The sequence below is a fragment of the Panthera leo genome, chromosome B1 (genome assembly GCF_018350215.1).
Source record: "Panthera leo isolate Ple1 chromosome B1, P.leo_Ple1_pat1.1, whole genome shotgun sequence".
In the NCBI taxonomy this organism is placed as follows: domain Eukaryota; kingdom Metazoa; phylum Chordata; class Mammalia; order Carnivora; family Felidae; genus Panthera; species Panthera leo.
In genome coordinates this window covers 203,579,758-203,603,960 of record NC_056682.1, presented here as the reverse complement: position 1 = coordinate 203,603,960, position 24,203 = coordinate 203,579,758, and the positions used below count along the sequence as shown (strand labels likewise).

The following is a 24,203-nucleotide window of genomic DNA, read 5'->3' as shown; positions in this document are numbered from 1 at the left end:
AGAGAGAGAGGGAGACACAGAATCGGAAGCAGGCTCCAGGCTCGGAGCCATCAGCCCAGAGCCTGATGCGGGACTCAAACTCACGGACCGCGAGATCGTGACCTGAGCTGAAGTCGGACGCTCAACCGACTGAGCCACCCAGGCGCCCCAGATAACTCTGTCCTTAAGATGAAGCACAGCCCCCAACTCTGTGTGGACTGTGATTAGTGACTTGCTTTCAAAGGTACAGTGTGAAAAAGGGATAAAAGAACTTGACAGTCGAGAACCCCGAGAAACACCACTTTGGCTGGGAGACCATGGTCAACGTCACAGTACATTCACAGCACGTACTCCTGAGGTGATGTGATGAGAAGGACGCTTCACCTCTGTGGTCACCCTCCCCCAAAACCATGACCTCAGTCTAATCACAGGAAAAACATTGGACGAATCCTGAGAAACACTCTAGAAACGCCTGACCAGCACTCTTCACACACATCAAGGTCATCAACAGCCAGACGTCTGAGAACTGCCACATTCTAGGGAAGCCTAGGGAGACAGGACCACTAGGTGTCATGGGGTGTCCTGGAGGGGGCCCCGGAATGGAAGGTGGGCGTTAGGGAAAAAACAAGGAAGTCTGAATAATGTATGCACTTTAGTTGATAATAACATATCAATATTGGATTCATTAATTGTGACCAATAATAGTGGGAGCGAGGCATGGGATATATGGGAGCTCTTTGTACTATCTTTGCTGCTTTTATGTAAATCTAAAACCAAAAACTTATTTAAGAAATAAATAATTGTTGCAGGTTACAAAATAGCTTACATTTGAATCATAACTGTAGATAAACAGGTGGGAAAAAACCCAGAGGCAGTCTAGTGGGCTTATGGCTATTTGGTTGTCATTATTTTTGATATTTGGTATTTAAACTTGTCCTAACTAATGAAAATTCTGAAGAAAAATTAGGTCTTAAAAACCACCCCACAGTAAATACTGAAGAACTGGTTACTTTCTTACCAGTGACGCGACAGAAGATATAGTCAAAGGGCTACACTCACAATAGCAATAAAAAAAACCCAAATACCTGCTGATAATTTTGAGAAGAAATGTGCCAGATCTTTATGAAGGAAGGGAGGAAGGATACATGGAAGACGGGCCACCCTCCAGGACAGGAGGTGAGACAGGGACAGATGTCAACCTCTCATGCTGAGCTTATGTGCAAGGACATGCAAGTACCAGTGGGATTTGGGGGTGAAAACTTTATAATATGATTCTAAAGTTCACCTGAAGAACAGCTCAAATGAGAATAGTTGAGAGGATGTTAATGAGAGTGGGCAATGAGGAGACACGGGTTGTGCTGGGCACGAAAGGTCACACTGACACGGATGTAGAAACAGAAGTCAGAAGAAAACAGAAAGCTCCAAACAGTCTTTGATGTGGCATTCCAAATCTTTGTAGGGAAATTATAGTTAAATGCCTACTTCACATCATACACAAAAATACAGACAACATGAAACAAGATGTTGTGGAGGGATAAACATTTGTGGGGAGCGGAAGGGAAAGCCTAGACGGTTACCTGTGGCTCATGGGCCTTGGTGGCATACGACAGGGGCAGGGCCATGGCTCACGGGCCTTGGCGTTCCACAGAGGTAAAGCTACAGGCACGGTGCAGACATTCCCAGACACTGCGCTCGGACTACCAGCTTGCCCTGTTGGAAAAAATCAAATTAGACCTTTGCTTTTACGCATCAAAAAATAACAGAGTCAGAGCCCGGATGGATAAAAGCCAAAACATGAAAAGAAAAAAAAAAAGCAAATCTTAAGTACAGTGACAGAAAACAAAGGAGAACACAGGTTTCCACAAATCGGAGAGTATTAATGCAAAGACTCACACACTACCACCACAAGAAATGAATGACAAAGTAGCCTACATCATAACCTTAACCTCCTGTGAGATAAAAAGCATCATGAACATTTCAAGAGACAATTAAAAACTATACACTGGGCACATAAAGAAGAAATAAGGTAATGCCCAGAATATGTAAAGAACCTCTACAAGTCATTAAGAAAAAATAGAAAACTGGGGGCCCCTGGGTGGCTCAGTCGGCTGAGCATCCAAGTCTTGATTTCGGCTCAGGTCATGATCTCATGGTTCGCGAGACAAAGTCCCGTGGTGGGCTGTGCTGAATGTGGAGCGTGCTTGGGATTTTCTCTCTCCCTTTCTCTCTGCCCTTCTCCCACGCTTGTGCACGCTCTCTCTCTCTCTCAAATTAAAATAATAGAAGACCGGGCAGAGGATATTAACAGATAATTTCTAGAAGTGGAAATGAGAATGGCTAGTTAAATTAATCCTGTAAAATGCAAATAAGGATCACCTGGCCAAGATGAAGTATGACGATACTTGCTGATGACAAAGACAGAGGGAAACGGCTAGAGCACGCAGTGGGGCAGCTGCCTCAGAGGGGACCAAGGGGGGAACCCGCCATCAAGCCCCTGGAAGCAGAGACAGAGCCTCGGCCAGAGCTGGACTTCCTGGGGGTCTCCATGCTGGCCCAAAGCCCCAGCCCATGGATGGGCCTTGGGACACACTTTCCAGGGAGGGGGCCCACAAGGGAGGCAGAGAACCAGTTTGACCTTGGAGAGAACCTGGTGCAGGCAGGAGGCAGCAGCCTCGGGCAGGGGCAGGGCCAGGCCATCCACTCCAGGCCCTGGATACGCTCGGATGCACAGAGCCAGTGCATCTGTAGACAAAGGGCGTGGGATTTCTCATGTCCTCACAAAGAGCGACGGAGGCACACATTTAAGTATATTTCCCTTAGTGTTGTTTTTTTTTTTTTTTTTTTTTTGTAAAATATACGTAACTTAAAATGAATCATTATAACCATGCCTAAGTGTAGAATTCAGTAGCACTGAGTACATTTACGTCGTTGTGTAACCATCATATCAGTACAATTCATTCTCAAGAACCCTTTTATCATCCCAAACTGTATACCCATATTTCCATTCATTTTTTAACTTTTTAACAAAAATGTTGAGGGGCAGGGAGAGAGGGAGAGAGAGAGTCACAAGGTGCAGGGTGTGATCTCATCAGATTGTGACCTGAGCCGAAATCGACAGTCAGATGCTTAACTGACTGAACCACCCAGGCGCCTCGGTCATTTTAACTTTAACTATAAAATTGTTGGGGAGAGTAACTAATTCTTTTAACTTTTTTTTTTTTTTTTTTACTATTGAGATATCGTTACATGCCATAAATTTCATGCTTTTTAGGTACAAAGTTCAGTGGTTTTTACTACAGTTCATACATGCCCGGTCAACCATGCCTACTGTCTAATTCCAGAACACACGCGTCACTCCAGAAAGAAACCCCATCCCTGGAATCAGTCACTCTCCCTTTCCTGCATGCCCCAACCCCTGGCCGCCAGTAATCTACTTCTGTTTCTGCACACTTGCCCGTTCTGGATAGTTCGCACACGTAGACGGAATCATGCACTGCGTGGTCCTCCGTGACGGGCTTCTTTCACTCGGCGTGGTGCTCTTGAGGTCCATCCAAGCAGCGACCTGTGTCAGGACGTCACCCTGAGTGATACCCTGCTGGACGGACCACCACAGTTTACCTGCTCTGGCGATGGGCATTTGGGTGTTTCCACCCTCTGGCCACTGTGTGTGAGGCTGCTGTAAACACGCACCTGGAAGTTCCCACACGGACAGATACTCTCGTTTCTCTGGGGTGGAGACCTAGGAACAGAACTGCTAGATCACACGGTAACTTCACGAGTAACTCTTCTGAGGAGCTGCCGGACCGTTGTCCACAGCGGCTGCCCCGTTTTCGCCACCAGCGACGTATGTATGGAGGTCACTTTTCTCACAGGAAAGCTGAAGTCAAGATCCGTCCTTAAGCTCTTTTTTCAAACTTCCTCTAGAAACCACTCCTGGAGCCCTTAGCAAAGAATTAAAACTCTCTGGACAGAGGCCCGTGCCGCCCCCGACCCTGATCCTAGCCATTCGGCCAGATCGGCCCTGGTCGGGCCACATGGGGCGGTCCAGTCGCCTGTGAGGCCGCGGGAGGAAGCAGGGCCCTGGTGGCAGATGGGGTCCTCAGCTCGCAGACCAGGGCCGCCCATTCGCACAGCTCCCACCCGACCTGCACCCCAGCCCTCCTCCTTGCCCCCGCGCCCCTCCACACGCTCACGCCCACTCAGGGGAGGGGCGTGCCGGGGCTTCCAGGGAGGCAGGGTCGGAAATGTGCACAAGCAGGGCACTCGCACACACGCGCACCGTCACCTCCCTCCCAAGGGCAGTGAAAACAGCTATTGTCTCCTGAGAACCTGCCATGTCCTTGCCCCTTCCGGGCTCAGTCTCCTGAGCTCACCTGCTTGGCATCCCCCCCCCCCCCCCCCCACCATGGGTGTGCCGGAGACTTTCAGGTTCCACAGGCTCAGGGCTGGGCTCTTGTTTCCTCCTGCTGCACCCTCTTCTGGCTGCCCCTCACCATCCGCTCGGGCCTGACTCACCCCACTTCCCCAGATCCCAAACCTTGTCAATTCATCCCTGCAGCTCGGCCACCTCTCCCTGACTCTGGCCCGTGACCCTCACCCAGAGGACGCCATGACCCCTCTGCCCTAGAGCCTGCTCTCTGCTCAGCAGCCACAGTGAAAGCCAGTCCTTGGCTTCTAGTTAAACATGGCCGATTAGTCGTACACATCTCTGCTCCCTCCTGAGGTTCCACTAAAATAAAGCAAAGGAATTAAAATAAATCTACAAGAAAGAAGAGAACAGGAGAGGGGCTTCAGTAAGGGATTTCAGTTCCGCGTGTTCATAAAGATTGGGAGGGACAGCCCAGGGCAGGGGAGAAGTGGGGCTGAATGCAGGGGTGTGAATTCAGCGTTATGTATAGAATGGCCGAGCGCCTTCTCTCTGACTCCCCACCCATCACCCACCCCCCAGATACATTTAGTGTGAGTCTGGACAGGCATCTACACCCCGCCCCAGACAGAGGAGGAGGAGGAGGAGGAGGAGGAGGAGGAGGAAAGTGGATTCTCGAAAAAACAGATGACCCTACACAAGTGACCCCTGTCTCTGGGCGTGTCCCTGGTGTGCTGTGCCCAAGGGCCTGATGTCGTGAAGAGAGGTCTGTAGGCCGAGAGCCTCTGCTCACTGAACTAGGGGCTCTGAGCAAACGTTCCCGGCCTCAGTCTGAACTGCGGACAGACAACCACGTTTGTGGGTCGCCAGGGCCCCAGAAAACCCGAGTTCCAGGCCTCCCACGTCCCCAAAGCTGGTTCTGAGACAACTCTCCGACCTCCGAACCTGGCGGTGCGCTCGGTCCTGGGCTCCGGGGAGCGTCTGGAAGAAAGTGCGTGGTGGCGGCACAGCTCACTCTGGCTGCACAAAGTCCTCCGCAGGCTTCATTTCTTCAGCCGAAGTCATCTTGGTGCATCTGCCTTAGTTTATGATGCTAACTAAAGAAACTCCAGAGTCTGGCCTTAAAAATGCAAGTCTTTGTAATTTAACAAAAAGGGGCGCCTGGGTGGCTCAGTCAGTTAAGCGTCCAACTTCAGCTCAGGTCACGATCTCACGGTCCGTGAGTTCGAGCCCCGCGTCGGGCTCTGTGCTGACTGCTCAGAGCCTGGAGCCCGTTTCAGATTCCGTGTCTCCCTCTCTCTCTGACCCTCCCCCGTTCATGCTCTGTCTCTCTCTGTCTCAAAAATAAATAAATGTTAAAAAAAAATTTTAAAAAAAAAGGAGTCTAAGAAATAAATGATGCAGATGCTCCTTCTGCCCTGCAGCTGTGGAGGAAGAAACATCCTTCAAGACCCAGTTTGAAAACATCTTAAATGAGCTCCACGCGAATACACCCCTGGCCTCCGGTGCAGGTGAAAACCGGAGCGAATATCCTTCCCTCCACCGTCGCTCCCAGTCCTCCCAGGGCGCTCGCAAGGCTCCCAGGCTTCCCACGCATGGCCTGTCGGGTCGTCTCCAAGGGCCCTGTAATTGCGATAGGTCGTCTCGTGTGGCATTTGTTTTGCCGGCAATGATGCAGACACAGGCGTGTCTGTGTTGCCAGCCCAGTAGACACAAGGCTCGACTGCTGAATGAGAAAAAGACCATGGTCGTCCTCTGCCAGGACACCCAGCACTGGCCAGCTAAAACCCGAGGGTTTGTCAGAGGATTACAGAACAGATCATTCAAGAGCCTGTTTTTCCTTTAAATTAGTAGCTCTTTTATCATAGATTAACTTATATCTATATGCGGGTCTCTATCTCTGGACTGCATTTTTTCTATTGATCTATTCCATTTTGTACTCATACCATAATGTTTTAGTAACTGTGGCTTTATGACATACTTTAATATCTGCTAGGACTGGATCTTCCTTACTGCTCATCTTTAGTTTTTTTTCACGGTTATTATGGATTATTTTTACATTATAAACTGCAAGTGACTTTGTCTAGTTCCTAAAAAAATCCTGTGGTGTATTTACTAGGACACTTCTCTATGTCGTGCATGAATGCACGGAGAAGACATCTTTTTTTTTTTTTTTCAGTTTTTTTAAAGGTGCAATTTATCTTCCATGAAGACATCTTTATAAAACTGAGATTTCCTATTTTCTTTTCTATTTTCATTTTATTCTTTTATCCAGATCTTGCACATTTTTTTTTTTTTTTTTGGTTAGGCTTATGCTAGTCGCATCTTTCCCACTGCACCTGTTCCTCCATCCGGCATTTTGTAGCCGGTTGCTGTCTACCGGGAAGCTGCTCCTGGCGTCCACTTGTGCCTGGTCGTCTCCAGGCCCTGGAGTGGAGGGCTTCTGAGGCAGGCAACCATGCCGTCTTCACAAAACAGTCCTTTGCCTTCTTCTCTCCAGTTGTGATGCTTCTCACTGCACAACCTCAACCAGATCAATCGGGGACGGTAGCAGCAACTGCAGCTGTCTTGTTCCTGGCTCGCACGGCAGGGGGGCGGGGGTGCTGGCTGAGGTTCGCTGGCTTGTGGCTGGTGAGTGTCGTCAGCCAGAGAAGGCCCAGAGGGGTCACATGGTGAGGCCGCATCCCAGCGAGATAAGGTGGAAGTTATTATAACAGTGGGTGTGGGCAGGAAAAAAGGCCTGAGCTGAGGTCACAGAGGGAAGAGGCCCTGAGGCACCCAAGGCCTGGCTGGGACCAGGGTGTGGGAAGGAGAAGGGGGGTGCAGGCCGGCCCCTGGAGGGACGGGGCCCCGGTGTGGACTGCAGACAGACTGCCACCAAGGACTGGAGTGGCTGGACTGGAGCTCGGCACTGAGGGGCACCCTGGCACAGCTACCCCACCGTGTCCTGAGGCTCCCCCACTCCGGGCACCTGGGCCTCACCTCTGACAGCCTTGAGATGCTCTGCACTCCAGGGCCTGGTGCCTTCACTCCGTCTGACGTGTCGCCACCCTCCCTTCCCTGCTGTACGTTTTCTTGCCTGAGAGCTTCATGGAAGCCTTCCTGACCACAGGCTAGGACAGGGCACTGCTCAATGCCCTCTCTGCAACCTGTACTTCTCCTTTATGATCTTCTAAAAATGTGATGAAATATTCAGTTGCGTTGCGTAAGGTCCATCTTCCCCACTGATGGCCTGTCTTCATGGCTGTATCAACATGATTGATGTTCACGTATTTGTTGAGTGGATGAATGGGATCATCTTGGAAGGTAGGCGTCCTTAGTCCCATTTTATAAATGAAAAAATCTCAGATCATACTTGTAGCCAAAGGCACAGCTGCACCTGGAGCCCAGGTGGACCGAGGGAAGGGAGGAGGGCATCCTGGGTACACGTGGATGATGGGAAGGGGCCCTGGAAAAGCATCAGGAATACTTTCACCCAGAGGCAGAAGGTGCAGGGTCCCCGGTGCACCTGCTCTCTTGTCCCAGAAGGAGATGACTTAGCTGACTTCTGAGTTCAAAAGCAACTAGCCTGCTCAGCTCCAGCTCAGATGCAGGGCAACTTCTCCAGTATGGGGCTAGGTCCAATTTAGGAGCAGACAGGGGGGTCCGGTCCGTCTGACCACACTGCAAGCCATGCCCTCCACTCCGGCTTCATCAGAACAACGCCGTTCTCCTGATGTCCTTCTCCATGGGTTTCTGCGTGGCATTTCCCATTTCTACCTCCCTGAATCCCCGTGCTGCCCTGCGTCCTGAGGGATTGGACTCCAGCATCCCCTAGCTTCACCCTGGCAGATCTCAGAAGGTGAGAAGTGAGTGTTCCTGCTCCTCTTGGGGGAGCTGCGGCCCTGACTGCATCTGTGACCTTGCAGAGTCCGTCTCTGCCTCCAGGAAGACTGCCTAGATCCGGGACCCACTCCTCCAAGCCCGTCCACTGGGGCTGGTGCACAGCGCTTCGCCCTGCCACATCTCTGCAAATGGTCTCCTCTTTAACTGAAAATCACAATAGAGGCCCCACCAGTACAAGGCTCAGGAAGAGGAGGTGGGCATTTACTTCCTAAAACCCGAAGGGTTAAAAGCCACGGCTCTAGAATTGAACTCTCTAGACATGGCTTACGGTGCTTAGGCGGCAACTGTGTGACCTTGTCCGAGTTCCTTAAACCACCTTGGTCTCAGTTTATCCAAAAGATGGGGGAATAATATGATCACAGGCTTTTGCTGGTATTAAATGAGATGTCTTTAAAACAATACAAGGCAAACAGTAAGACTCCGTGAGTGTTATTCTTGTTGTCAAAGGGACAGAAGCAGGGAAGAAAGAGGGACAGAAGGGAGGGCACACATGCACAGGTAGTCAGAACAAAAGTAAGTTCTGCCAATGTTTCTTCCAAATCTCTAGCTCTGGAATAAACTATTCATTGCATTACATGTATTGAAATCCATGAAAGTTTAAGAATACTCTTAAGGTAGCATTATCCTAATTCTTCCCTCCTAGGTTTCCCCCTGTAAGGCATGCCTTGTGACTCTCTGTGTGTTGCCCACACTCTGGAGCAGAGATGCCCCTGGTGGGGCCAGAGTTTTGTGGCTGACATTTACCCTTCTGCCAGCGGTGCCCCCTCTGTATCCAGCACTAGTCTTCAGCCTCAAGGGGAAAGCAGTGAAAATGACCATGGTCATCAGGCACGCAGAGCCACTTTACTCTTTGACAAGAAGAAGTATTTAATAACCTGTTCCCACTGAAAGAGATGATTCTGCTCGTCAACAGGACATGGCTATCTTGCCGTGCTTATTAATCTACGTCACTACAGTGATGTTTTTGAGGATGTGTAACATTGGGAAGTTTTGAGGGCCGATAAAACACTGAATTATTTAAAAACTGCCAATGCCTGTAGGAATATTGGAAGGAATTGTGCCAGAGAACCAATCAACCTCTGAACAGAAGGGGCTGGAAGATCAGACAATACCATTTACCCAATGCCTGGGTCAGAAAAAAGAAAACAGAACTAATCATTTGAGAGGGGTCCTTTGCTTTCATTAATTGTTACAGCAGGACTTTCTTATGGAAGCACTACACAGAATCCAGGAAGAAATAATACTGTGTGGTAATCAAATGTTTAACAGTCCGTGTATCTCGAAACCAATTCCATAAACTGTATCTTAAAAGAGTAATAATATGACATCTTAATTACATATTTACTGAACTTCATTTAGAAATAAATTTCCCTTTGGGAAAAGCAATGACTGTTTCAGTGACTGAATAAATAAAATGTACAATGTATTTCTCTTTTCAGTTCTGTCAGTTTTTGCTATAAGCATTTTAAAGTTCTCTTTTTGGGTACCCAAAAAGAGGTTTAGGATGGTTATATCTTCTTGATGAATTTGTCTTTTATCATCCCAAAATGTCCCTCTTTATTTCCAGGAATGCTCTTTTTTTTGCAGTTGAAACGTCCCATCTTGGTATTTTAGTTTTATTTCCATTGGCATTTTGTACTCTGCCGGTCTTTCTTGAATTCCTCTGGGCGGGTCACATGTTTTTGAACAGCGCATTCTGTCTCCTGCATGGACTCCTAGGTATTGCTTTAGAGGCTGCCCTGCCCTAGAAATTCTAGCAGGTGTCGTACTGCCTTTCTCTACTACTCCGGTGCACGGGTGGTGTCAGGCCCTGGTACCAGCACAGTTCTGTGTGCGCCCCGTCCTGCCCATTGTACTTTTTATGTCTTATATCCTCCTTCTATGTTGTAAACTTAAAAAAACTGTTAAGAGACTTTCCAAGAATTCAAAACCACATATAAATTGGATCTAGAACTACATAAGACAAACAAAATAAACGAGGCAAAACGAAGTGAAGCATATTTTTATATCTACCCTCACTGTCACGGGTGGTCTTCCTCCTGCCTGGGCTCCTGGCCCATGTGGCCTCCTTTCTCTTCACCCTGAAGAGAGGCTTCTGGCATTTCAAACAGTGCAGGTCTATGGAGACACATTGGTTCAGAGTCTGTAAATCTGAAATGGTCTTTATTTTGCCTCGCTTTTTGGAAGATGTTTTTCTGGATACGGAAATCTAGATGGACATTTTCAGCACGGCAAGGATGTTATTCCATCGTCTTCTGGGCTCCGCTGTTTCTGGGAAAAGTCAGCCGTAATTCGTACTGATCTTTGTGTATCCTGTTTCTTCCTCTGCGGCTTTCAAGGTTTTCTCTTTATCTTTGGGAGTTTGGCTTTAATGTGCCTAATGTGTAGTTCTCTTTTTGTTTAACTTATTAGGGATTTGTTGAGCTTTCTGGATATGCAGATTGATATCTTCAATCAATTTTGGAAAATGTTACCTTCAAAAACTTTTTACTCCATTCTCTCTCTGTCCTCCTTGTGAGATACCAAATGTACACAGGCTAAAACATATTGTCCCACATAGCTTGGATTCTCTGGTTGGTTGGGTGGTTTTCACTTTTTTCCTCTTTGTATTTCATTTGGGACACTTCCTACCGGCCTGTCTTCAAGTTGATGATTCTTTCCTATGCTGGGTCCAGTCTGCTCTGAAGCTATCTGATGGATTCTCGGTTTTGATGTTGTCTTTTTCATCTTTTACAATACTATTTGAGTCCTTTCTATAGTTTTCACATTTCTATTGAAAAATCTCTTAACACATATTGTCTACTTCTTCATTTAGATACTTTGGCATTTAAAGAATTTTTTTTTTTTTTTATTAGAGAGAGAGAGAGCGCATGTGCAAGCGGGAGAGAGGGACAGAGGTAGAGAGGGAGAGTCTTAAGAAGGTCCTATGCTCGGTGCAGTGCCTGACATGGGGCTTGATCTCACAATCATGAGATCATGACCTGAGCCAAAATCAAGAGTCAGACACTTAACTGACTGAGCCACCCAGGTGCCCCTTTACTTCTTAGCTCTTAAAAATTTTTATTATTTGCTAGACATTTTACATACAAGGACGGTAGAGACTGAAGCAAATATTTACATCCTGAAAAGGACACACCAATTTTTACATCAGGTCACTAGAGCTGAGAGCAAAGTCAATTTGATCTGTGGGTTGGGCTGGGTCTGGGTTTTATTGAAACTTCGGTTCACTATTGGCTTGAAACGTCTTGAAAGTGGGATTAGAAATGTCCCTTCTAGGGGCGCCTGGGTGGCTCAGTCGGTTAAGCGTCCGACTTCAGCTCAGGTCATGATCTCACGGTCCGTGAGTTCGAGCCCCGCGTCGGGCTCTGGGCTGATGGCTCAGAGCCTGGAGCCTGCTTCCAATTCTGTGTCTCCCTCTCTCTCTGCCCCTCCCCCGTTCATGCTCTGTCTCTCTCTGTCTCAGAAATAAATAAACGTTAAAAAAAATTAAAAAAAAAAAAAAAAAAAAAAAAAAGAAATGTCCCTTCTATGGGGTCTGGAGTCTGAGAACTGGCACAATTGCCAGTATTTCTTTGGGCTTTACAGGTACACCGTCAGTGTTTCAGACCATAGGTGACCTTTCTCTGTGTTACAAACCAGCCTCCAGCTTTTTGGGTTGCTGGGAGCTTTGCTTTGTCTCGAGTCTCAGCCCAGCTTTCTACACTGCAGGGGAGCTCTCCTGTACCAGAATGCCTGCCAGGGGTGGTGGGCTCTCTCAGTATTCTTCCCTGACCTAGCCCTTGGCAGCTGCAGGTCTGGGACACCGTGGATTGACTCCTTTCAGTTGCCCTGCCTGCCCAACTTTGATATCTGCCCCTGGACGCTCTGTAAAGACTCATGGAAAAGAGTTGATAAGTGATAGGATCTGGAGCTGAGGCTCTTTAGAACTCTGTCACACCAGCCCACAACTAATTAAGCTCAGCTGATCTCTTCCTCCCTGCTGTAAGACAGTCCTCCTCCACTGCCACTCCACCAGCGATGGGAGAAGCAATGGGTTTCTTCTTTTCTGTGAAGGGCTCATCACTGTCTGGAGCTCTGTTCACTTAGTTGTATCCTCAGCTCTCTGGTAAATTTAAAAAAACTGATGTTGTAATTTATTTATCTTGGTTTTATTGTTAGGGTTAGAGCAATAGTCTCTTGTGTTTTTTTGTTTTTGTTTTGTTGTTTACATCTTAACTAAAAATTCATCCTTTAATGTTCTCATGAACTACAACCTAAAAAATAGCCCCACTAAGATAGGCACATGTTAGGACATCCAATCAGTATAGGATGAGGTATGCATCAGGAGGAAGGTGCAGAGGTCATGCTAACTCTTAAGGGGACGTGGCCTATAAACCTGGCTCCTCCATTATGTGGCAGTGTGACCCAAGACCCTAAACCACAAGGTTGCAAGAGGTTCTTCAGCACTGTTAGTGGCAACCCAACAGAGACCCCAAAGTTGTTCTTGGCCTTCCAGGCACAGAAAATCTCAGGTGGTCATGGAAAGTAGGTCCGGAGTGTCTGGAACACGCATATAATTCTCTGTGACACTAGTCTGCTTACTCAGAGATTACTGATGCCTAGTATAAACTCATTAATGAAGCTGACAGAATTGAGATGTAATTTCATCTTTAACGGAGGCATGCCTAAATCATGGCAAAACAAATGGTTGCACCTGGGCTGTGTGGTGAGCACGGGCCAAGCTATGTTCAGAGGCCTCCACAGACAAGGGCTAGTTCTGTTTGTGTAGTATGTCCATCGTGGGTCAGGAGAGGCTCTGCCCCATGTGATCCACATCCTGTGAGTCAGGAGTATATCCCAGCCCATATCAGGCACAGCGGTGGCTCTCGTGGCAGAGGAAGAAGAGAATATGGAGAACCACGTGTTGGCTCTGAAGATTTATACCCATTGGTGACAAACACAACATCATTTCCATTCCCACGCCACTGGCTGAAGCAAGTCAGTAGCCAAGACTGAGTCCACGGGCAAGGAAGCATACTCTCCCTCTCGGGAGGAAGACAAATAGTTTTGAATAATAATACATTGTACCGCAGTCCACCCTCCTGGTCAGACATATTTGCTCTCTTCCCTGTTGCCAAGGGTGACCGTTCAAAGTCCCATCTGACAGGGCATCAGGGTTTTTGTGATCATCTTCAGATCAGGTCTTACGTGGCTCCTCTTGCTCTGCAGGCTGATGGGCTACCTGTCCCACCAGGTGTGTGATGTGCCACAGCCGGGAAGGGCAGGGTGACCACAATAAGTACACCCATCTGGATGAGGGGGGAGTGTGAAATGCACAGCAGTCAGCGGTCCACAGCATTGTCATTGGGCAGGTGCTGCCCTTCTCTGGGAGTGGAAGAGGGTCCTCAATTAGACCCTGAATCTGTTCCCTGGGAATGTATTCCTAGTTCATTGTTCTGTGTGTCCTTTTATCCACTTCCTGGGATTTCCTTTTCTGTTATATTTCTTGGCTACATGTAAGAGGGCACTGAGAAATTTTCTTTCCCAGGGGGATGAGCGTATATCCCAGACTGTTGCTTCCCATAGAAGATGTGGGGCCCGCGGGTTTAAATCTCAAACCATCACCACCTCTTTTTACTCCTGACTGGTGGTTCTCGGGGAAGTACAACTTTCAGAAACGTAATCAGTTCTGTTTGACTTTGTTCAGTTCCATGTGCCAACAGACCCACTCATAATTCATTTGGAGATGTATCCTCTCTCTAGACTTTACTGCAGGTACCTTGGCTTTACCAGGAGTTTGTGGGAAAGCCACTGCTAGTCTCTTTTTTTTTTTTTTTTTTTTTTGGAGTTATGTGGTCTAACTAAAACCTTATGGGTGTCATCCTGATTCTCTCAGAGATGTTAACAGTAGGCATTAAGGCCACATCTTTCATTTGTTAAAGGCGGTGTTTTAATTGGCCTTTGTTGCTCAAAGCCCTTTTCAGATTAATCTCTCACTGGTTGGAGAGGAGAATCATTTCTGTATTCAAATGCCCAAGACTCCAATTTTCTGGAATCTCTATTCCCTTTCATGCCTCCTTGTACACTGGCCAATTCTCTTGTTTCTTAAACACCTTGTTGCATGCAGCAAAAGTGACCAGAACACGTTTTAGTTCTGTTGGCCACTCGGCCTAAAGCCTCAGGTAATTAGATGTTATTTGCCTCACAAATTATCACAAAAGACAATTTCACCAAATGTTATGCCATTTACCAAATGCCGTCCTCCAGCCTCCAGTAGATGACTCCTCACTGCCTGCCACCTCCCTGTGAAGCCAGTGCTACATGATTTAGGATTCCTTATACAACCTCTTACTCTGGCACCAAGTCCTATAGATACTATTAGACCAAGTGATGCTGCCATTATAAATTACTCCAAAATCTTACGGCCTACAGCAAGAATAGTTTATCTTTCGGTCTCACTACGTCTTCCTTCCAGGCCGGTCCACCATGTATAATGCAGGGTGATGGAGAAGCCTCTGTCAATGTTGCCAGCTATGGTGACAGAGACAAAAGAAATCAAGAGGAGGCATGTGCACTTTATTAAAGCCTTAGCTTAGGAGCAACACAGGTCACTTTTGCTTACATTTTATTAGCTAGAGAAAGTCACAGGCCCAAGTCTGTCATCTGCTGGGTAACGAAGCACCACCTTCCCCCAGAGAAGGGAAGCGGCCTGCAATACTATCTACCACACTCACCTTATGAGAGACTATCTCAAAAGAGCGCCCCAAAAAATCTTAAGAAGAAAAACTAATATATTCTGCAGTGAAAAATTCTTTTTTAAGTTTCACTCTGAAAATGTTGAGTTGAATGCATAGCCAAAAAGGAAAACTTTTACCTACATTTTGTAAAGCTTTTAGGAAACCACCTAACTGGGCAAATGTGTAATGATTACTGTACTGTGGCATCTTCCTATACGTGAACCAGACATTTACCATGTTGGGTCTTCCGTTCCCTGCACACAGTGTGTCTCCCCACTTGCTAGGTCCTCTTGGACTTCTCTCACTGGCACGGTGAAATCTCAGACACGTGGCTCCTGTACATACTTTGTTAGCTGAGTACTTAAGTTTTTCTTATCTTTGGATGCTACGGATAGTACTCCATTATCTTTGGAGTGATTTTAAATTATATTGTCTCTGTTAGTTTAAGAGAACAAGCGTGAGCTGGAGAGAGGCAGAGGGAGAGAGAGAGAATCTTAAGCAGGCTCCATGCTGAGCGATGCAGGGCCTATCTTGGACCCGCAGTTCAGAACGGCTGTGTCTTCCATGAGCATTTGAAAATGCTGAAGCTGGCCGCAGCAGCTCTAAGGTCTGACCTCGCTCCGATGTGACTCCATGGGCAGGTTCCAGCTCTCAGGCTCTCTGGCTCTGATTGATCAAATTGCAGCTTTATAGAGGATTTCTAAGATTTGTTCCCAGTCTCCATTTTATGTGTAATATATATATTTGTAAAAGGTTTTTCAAGGAAATTGTTAGTCTTTGAAAATGTTACTAAATATTCCAGAATATAATATCAACTTGCCCATTTGCTCTCTGAGTTTCAAACAATAGGACATTTGCATGAAACAAACATTTTTAAGAGTAGATTTGATCTTGCAGCTTTTTACCATGTGCTATTCTAGTCCTCTGTTTGGAACATAAAAGTCATTTCCACAGCAACTAATTATAGTATAAGTCACAAGCACTGCTTTATTACCACTGGTGGGGAATTAGAAGCGACCATCATGCAAATATTAAAAGCCTCTTAGTTTTGAAGCTCTCTCAAAAACTAATACAAGCTAATCAAATGCAGAAAACACATGTACAAGATCCAACGTAGACATTAACTTCTCAGGTTGGCTTTATGGGCAATCAGCTTAACATGAATCTGAAGAGAATTATTTTCTGCCCAGCACTTCGTACCTTTTTTGAAAATCAGCTGAGCATATTTGTGTGGGTCTGTCTCTGGCTTCTCTTTCCTGCTGGTCTCTGCTAACATCCCACTCTCTTGATTTCCGTATGTCATATCTTACTATCGGCTAGTGATTCCTCCTACTTTATTCTTGGTCAACATGGTTTTAGCTATTCCAGGGCCTAGGCCTTTTCACATAAATCTTAGACTAAGGGTAGTTACGTCTACAAAACACTTTCTTGGATTTTAATAGGGATTGAATTAAGCCTATGGATGAATCTAGAGAGACCAGACACATTTACTATGTTGGGTCTTCCGTTCTACGCACAGGGTGTCTCCCCACTTGCTAGGTGCTCTTGGACTTCTCTCACTGGCACGGTGAAATCTCAGACATGCGGCTCCTGTACATACTTTGTTAGCTGAGTACTTAAGTTTTTCTTATCTTTGGATACTATGGATACTACTCCCTTATCTTTGGAGTGATTATTTTAATTGTTTCTTTGGACTGATTTTAAATGGTATTGTGTTCGTTTGTTAGTTTAAGAGAGTGAGTACGAGCCAGGGAGAGGAGAGGGAGAGGGGGAGAGAGAGAGAGAGAGAGAGAGAGAGAGAGAGAGAGAGAGAGAGAGAGAGAGAAACTTAAGTAGGCTCCATGCTCAGCATGGAGCCCGATTCGGGGCTCAATCTCATGACCCTGGGATTATGACCTGAGCTGAAATCAAGGGTCAGATGCTCAAGTGACTGAGCTACCCAGGCACCCCAGTACTGTGTTTTTAATTTGATTTTCTGCATGTTGTCAATTTATAGAAATGTAATTGGATTTTATATGTTGATATTGTGTCTTGTGACCTTGCTGAACTTACTAGTTCTAAGAGTTAAAAAAATTCTTTTCTAGTATGTTCTTTGGGACTTCTATACAGACAATGATGTCATCTGCAAATACAGTTTTATTTCTCCCTTTCCAATCTGTATACCATTATTTCTTTTTTCTTGTCTTATTCAATGGCTAGAACTTCAACATTCAATAATAACAAGCTGTCCCTGATCTTAGAGGGAATGCATTCAGCTTTTCACCATCAAATGCTGTTAGCTACAGGTTTTTTGGAAGATGCTCTTTATCAAGTTGGGGGAGTTCACTTCTTTTTCTAACTTCCTGAGAGTTTTTATCATGAATGGATGTTGGATTTTGTCAAATGCTTCATCTGAGTCAACAGATATAATCACATTATTTTTATTCTTTAGTTTAATCACATAGTGAATTATATTAATTGATTTCCAAATGTTTAACCAGTCTTGCCTACCTGGAATAAATCCCACTTGAACATGGTGAATAATTATTTTTATACATTGTTGGATTTGGCCCGCTGATAATTTGTTGAGGATTTTAGCACCTAAGTTTGTGAGGGATATTGAACTGTAGAGGGTTTGAGTTTTTTTATTTTGTTTTTACTCTCTTTGGTTTAAGCGTTAGGGTAATACTGGCTTCACAGTATTGGGAAGTGTTCTTATATTTTCTAGAAGACATTATATACAGTTAGGTGTTTAATTCTTCTTTAAATGTTTGGTAAAATACTCCAGGGAAGCCATCTGGACCTAGGGGCTTTTTTTTTTTTAATTTAATTTTTTAATTTTTTTACATTTACATCCAAATTAGTTAGCATATAGTGCAACAATGATTTCAGGAGTAGATTCTTTAGGGGCTTATTTTTAAGAAACTTATAAATTACAAATTCAATATCTTTAATGATTATACGACTATTCAGATTATCTACTTCATCTCAGTTGGGGTTTGGTTTGGGCGTGGTTTTGAAGAAATTGGTCCATTTCTCCCAAATTGTCGAATGTTTTTAGCACAAAGTTGTTTGTTATACTCCCTTCTTACCCTTTGGACATCTGCTGGATTTGTATTAATATCCTTTATCCCATTCCTGATACTGATGATTTGCATCCTGTTTTTATTTTTGTCAGTTTACCAATTTTATTGATTTTTCACAGAATCAGCTTTTTTTTTCATGTTTATTTTTGAGAGAGAGCAAAAAAGCAAGAGTGTGAGTGAGGGACGGCGTCAGCCTATTGTCAGCACAGAGCCTGACGCAGGGCTTGAACTCAGGAACCGCGAGATCATGATCTGAGCTGAAGTCGGATGTTTCACTGACTGAGCCACCCAGGCGTCCCTCAAAGAATCAGTGTTTGTTTCATCGGTCTTCTCTGCTGTTTTCCTAGTTTCAATTTTATTGATTTCTGCTCTTATCTTTATTAGTTCTTTCCTTGTCCTTGTTTTCCATACCTTTGGAGAAAGGGCAGGGGTGAAACTAAATCTATGACATGCTAAAAAAAAACCGCTGTGTTATATCCTAACCGAAGGGAGAGTGAGGCGGAAGAAAGGACATTCGGGAGGAAGACGGTGAGCACTTGTGCTCAAGGTGCAGAGGAGGGAAGAGAGGCAAAGATCAGGCACCCGAAGAGGCGCTCAGCACTGTCAGTCATCAGGGGACGTGAGCCAGAACCACAGCGAGACAGCACCTCACACCCACCAGGACAGCGAGGACCCAACAGACAGACAATAAAAGGTATCGGCGAGAACACGGGTAGAGCGGGAGCCCATGCGCTTAGGAGAATGGAAAGTAGGATCGCTACCTTGTTCCTCCAAAACGTAAATACAGTTGCCACTGAATTGTACGTTTTGAAATGGTTGAGATGGTAAATCTTACATTATTGTATTTTACCACAAGAAACAAAAGTTAAACAGAGAATCACTGTAGGGCCCAGCGATTCTGTCAGGTTAGAAATGAAAACACGTGTGCACACGAAACTTGTACGTGGACGCTCGCAGCATTATTATTCGTCACAGCCAGAAAAACCCACACAACGCCCGCCAGCTGTGAGTGGGTAAACAAACGGAAGATTATTTGCTTGTTTAAACCGAAACATAGACGATACACTATTCCATGTAAAGGGACATTATTCAGCCATAAAAAGGGAATGACGTGCTGATACTCGCTACCAGGAGGATAAACCTTAAAAATATGATGTCTGGTGAAAGAAGCCAGACACGGGAGACCACGTATCGTATGGTTCCATGAATGTGAAACATCCAGAACAGGCGAGTGTAGAGACAGAAGGTAGTCTAGTGGTTTCCGTGGGGGAGGAAGAATGGGGAGAGACAGGGATACAAGCACAGCTTCTCTCTGGAGGGGTGGAAACGTTCTGGAACTAGGCAGTGGCAATGGTTGCAAAATCTTGTGAATGTACTAAAAACTGCTGAATTGTACACCTTAAAAGGGTGAGTTTTATGGTAGGTAAATTATATCCCAATTTTAAAAAGAACAGATGGGGCAAACCAAGGAGAAGGGCATCTCCCGACGCAGCGGGCCGGGAGAGAGCACGGGACTCGGAGGGGCCGGGGGCCAGTGACAGAGCCGCAGAGCCTTTGAGCTGGGGACTGCAGGTGGGGAGTGCCCGAGCCCACTCGTACTGTGGACCTCAGCGCCAACTGCACCCTGAAGGATGGTAATAATTGTCCTGGATGGAGGAGTTCTGGGCTTCAAATTGGAAGAAGAAAAGCCTAAGGAGGTAAAGGGAAAGTTTATTCAAAAAAAGCAAAGATGAGCCAGCAGTGAGGAAGAACAAGGAGTAAGCGTAGACTTCTTTTGTACCTAAACAGTAACTGAGGGCTTCATTGGGGTTGAAAATAGGGCTTCCCTGAAGCCACCCTAGACGGTCGTTGTTGTTGTTGCTCTCAGTAGAGGGGAAGGTGGAAGTCGACAAGGGGAATCTAACACTGCTAGAGTAAAAATGGAAAATAAAGAGCCTGTGGATGAGGACTTCCATGTAAAGTTGTACTGGTTGTGCACTGCACAACTCTAGGAGGTGCCGCTCACAATGATGTGTAAATGAGTGGCATTGCCTAGAGATATGCAATGCACAGTCCTGATCTTGGCAATAGAGGATGCTTCCTCTTTTCAGACAGGAACTCTGAAGACTGGGAGAAGGGCACACATTGACACTGAGGCAGAGTGGGAGGGAGTTCAGGGGCTCATCTCATGTCTGAAGGCTTCTTTGTCATTCAAGTAAAAGGTGAGGTTTTCTTTCAAGATTAGAGAGAAGAGTAGACGTTTGTGGCAAGTCTAAAAACATTTGGAGCAGCCAATGAGTAGAGACTAGAAAAGGTCCTTCTCAGGTCAGATGACCCAAACTCATGGTGCTCTTACTCACCACCACTTAGTGGCTTCCTGCTGCACCCTGGGGGTGGGCAACAGGAGAGCAGAGAGTGGGATCACCCAGGGCTGGAAACACCAACCAGGAAGGGGAGAAGTCGAGGGAGCGGCAAGTCCTCGGCGGGACAGCTGATGGGGCTCAGTGGGGAGGCGGGGATCCGTCTTTCCTCCACTGATCCAGTGGTCACCCAGCAGGGCCACAACTGTGTGGCCTGGGGGTGAAGGGGGTGTGGAGGAGGAGTCTGGACTGCATCCTATGGAAGGACTCCCAGGAAGGGAGCGCAGACAGGAGAGGAGGGCTGGGCGGCCAGAGAGGAACCCGGGCCACAGTTTGGGGGGGGAGGTGGGGTCTCGGGTCTCAGTATGAGGTGGCCCCGGAGGGGTGGCCAGTATGGGGGAGGCCCCGGCCTAGATGCTCCAGATGGTACAGGGGACCCAGGCCCGGTGGCCAGACTGCAGGTCGCTGCTGGGAGCTGGCTGAGGCCATGACCGCCTTGCCCTACGGGGGGGGGGGGGGGGGGGCGCCATGCCCTCCCCGCCCCCTCCTCCGGCCTAATGCTCTGCTGTTCCGTGGATTTTGTGACCTCCCCCTCGGATGCCATCATGAGCCTAATTCCCACTCTTCAGAATCCAGCTTGGCGTATACTCCCTCCTCGTGTGTATACAAGAGTAATTTTCCTAATTTTTACAATTCAAGTTAGGGTTGAAGTCTTGTGATGGTGGGGGCCTGGAGAGGAGATGCTTTCTGGCCAACAGGCTCCATGCTATTCCCTCATTCACCCAACAGACGCACACTGAGACTGCACACCTCGCGGGGCAGGCAGGGGGCAGGGCCCCCATAAAGGGACGCTGAGGCAGGGACATTCCAGCGGGACAGGCCAGATAGACACCATGGATATTTGTGGTGACAGGGAGGTCAGGTCCTCGAGGGAAGCCATGGGGCTGCACGATGGGCTGTTGGGGAGTCACGGGGACACTCGGGGAAAGAGCTTCTCAAGTGAGGGAAGCAAAGGCCTGGGTGAGGCATGTACCTGGAGTGCCCGGTGGCTGTGGGGGCCCAGGTGGGGAGGGGTTGGTGCCCGTGCTGGATGGGGGGCCGGCCTCGCAGGGCTCACACGACTTCGGAAAGGACCGTGAAGTGGACAGAGAGGGAAGTACAGCGGCCTGAGCACCCCAGCCTTGGTGGAGCGGTGCCTCCGGGGGGGGGACTCCTGAGGGGAGCCAGGCTGGGGGGGAGGAGGCCCGAGGCAGGAGGGAAGGTGGAGCGAGCAGCTGCTGGTGGGGGGATGGAGAGCAGGGCGGTGGCCTTCCCGACAGGTGGCCACCCGGCGTCTCTCGCACCACATAGCAGCATCTCGGTTTAGCTCGAGGCAGGGCGTACCTGCCCCGGGGAAACTGAGTGCTCCTCCTTGTTCCGGAGAGGAGCTGCTACCTGCCTCCCTTGCAGCTACAGCCCTGCTCTGGAAAGGGTGCAAGGCAGCTGTGTGCAGCAGGGCCCAGGCGGGATTCCCTCCTGACAAGGGGAGCTCCGAGGGGGAGCCCCCACTTCCCTCTCTTCTCCTGAGAGAGGGGGCAGCAGGTACTTCACAATCGGGGCCAGGAAAAGCTGACAGCCCGGGGAACACAGACGCAGGCGTCTGAGACACTGTCCGACCGCCCAACAAAACCTGAGGCCGTCGCCCCCAGAATTCTCTGTGAGTGTAGGTCACCATCAGGCAGGGACCGTCCCTTGTGGCCTGAGGTGCTCCCGGCCTGATGGGGTGGGAGTGTGGAGACAAGGGCCCGTGCCCAGCACAGCGCACGCGCACCCCACGCACGTGTGGAGGGGGGCGGACTCCCACCCTGGACTCTTTAGTATCTCGGGTACATTCTCTAGCAAGGGGCTTCGTGTTTGGAGGCGAAGGGCATGGGTTCTTTCATAATTAGGGAAACTGGCATCCAGTTGTCTCCTCCTCCCTTCAAAGGGATCAACTACTACAGACACATAATTTCTTTCTTAAAAAATAGTCTTGGAATAACTTCAGGCTTTTGAAAACTCATGTCAGCATTCCTGCAGATCTGATAACATTGTGAGCTCATATATCTTACCACAGTGAAGTCAGGGTAGAAAATACATCATCTTTTTCAGATTCCCGGAATAGCTTCCAAAGTTCCGGATCCCCAGATAAGTGTGCAAGAATGTGCAATTGAATCTGTGAAAAGTCGGTGAGATAAGAGTCTACGCTAATTCGGAATCCACGAACAGCCTCTCGTCGTTGTACCCGCGGCCCAGCCCACCCTCAACTTTCCGTCCTCACTGCGGCCTCTCTAGCGACATCCCCCCACCCATCTGCCAGGTTCCTTTGGCCTCAGGGCCACCGGCCATCCCTGTCTCCGCAACTCTAAGTAAGAGACTCCCCCCGCCTGCCTCTGTGAGGCCAGCAGCCTGTTTATTCTGTACATCAGAAGTGTGGAAGGGCCTGCTGGGTGCCAGGCTGTGCGCTTGGCATTTGTTAGGGAACAGAACAGACCAGCCTTTCTCCGCGGGGCCTATGTTCCAGGAGCAGGAGACACTGTGAGTTATCTAGAGTGTCGGAAGACGAGAAGTAGAAAAGACGGATCAAGAAAGGAGGTTGATGAGTGAGTGGGCCGTCGGTATACACGTCCCTGAGACAGTGATGTCTGAGCGAAGGCACAGAGGAGGTGAAGGAGGGAGCCAGAAGGTCTCTAGTGAAGAGGTTCCATGCTGGGCACGAGGTGGGGCTGGCCCACGTTGGAGGCCAGCACATCTGCAGCGAGTGAGCAAGGCAGGGAGCCAGGGTGATGAGGACAGATGGCAGAAAGGAGAGGCAGATGGGGTGGGGCTGTACAGGGGCATCTGGGGTCTAGACAGGGTGAGGGACCCTGGGAGCAGATCTGCTTCTATTCACTATGCACAAGAAATCTCTCCGCGTAAATTTTTGCCTTAGGATTTATTTTAAAGAGTGAATTCTGTAAGTACTTCTGAAGTATTCGTCTCCAAACACATGAACTGTATGAGATGCATGAAGTGAGCTGCAGTGACACAGGGTGTCTCTCGGACATAGTCTGCCCGCACCTGCTGCCAGGAAGGTGTGGCCCTCGGGTGAGACCAACGTGCTCCTCGGGGAGACGGTGAGCCTTCCGCCTTCCGCACCCGAATTGTTATTTCAAGGGCACTTGGCGAATCTGGACACGAGCTTCTTCACAGCCAGTTGTCACGAAGTTTATTCAAATATCATTCCAAATTTAAGAGTCCAGATTTCTGACTGCTGAATATATTTATTAACATAATTTAGAAATATCACGGTACTGCTGAGAGTAAAGTGGATTTTCTGTTGTTAAAATTTTATGTTGTGTCTGGAATTCCTGGTGAGGAAAAGCTCAAAAACTACTGACTCTAGAACGTACTCCAGTTAAGAACGGTCTAGAGACTCCCTGAACCTCTCCGACCAGGAGACAGACTTTGGGGAAGTGCGGTCCTACGATGCACCAATACGATTTGAAGGGCGGCAGGAGGCAAAGTTGCTATGGTCACCTCCACGGTCCTGCTTAAGTGTGGCTTCGTGTATTTGAAAAGGACCCCTCGTCATGCTTCACTGTTTTGTGGGGACCCAGCAGAAGCAGCAGCTCCTGAAGCAGAGGGTACAGGACCCCAGGGGGAGGGGCCACAGAACCTTCTTTGCTCAGGTTTGAGCTTTTTCTTTTTTATAAATGTAACCAGCAGCATTACCATGGAAGAGCTCAAAAGAAAGGTGTTAGCATGCTTTTATAAACATTTCCAGTAGTTTTCAGACTTTAATAAAAGCCAGTTTTACTGTGTTTGTTTTTCTCCTCTATTGGGAAGCTGGTGA

At 47.6% G+C, this 24,203-nt stretch overlaps 1 long non-coding RNA gene across 1 annotated transcript; it reads left to right on the top strand.

Annotated features, from left to right (window-relative positions):
- The first annotated feature begins 6,621 nt into the window (after positions 1-6,621).
- LOC122218687 lies at positions 6,622-22,563 on the top strand. Its single transcript, XR_006202056.1, has 3 exons — positions 6,622-7,651; positions 18,500-18,705; positions 22,481-22,563. It is a non-coding gene; the product is annotated as an uncharacterized LOC122218687 (long non-coding RNA).
- The last annotated feature ends 1,640 nt before the right edge of the window (positions 22,564-24,203 follow it).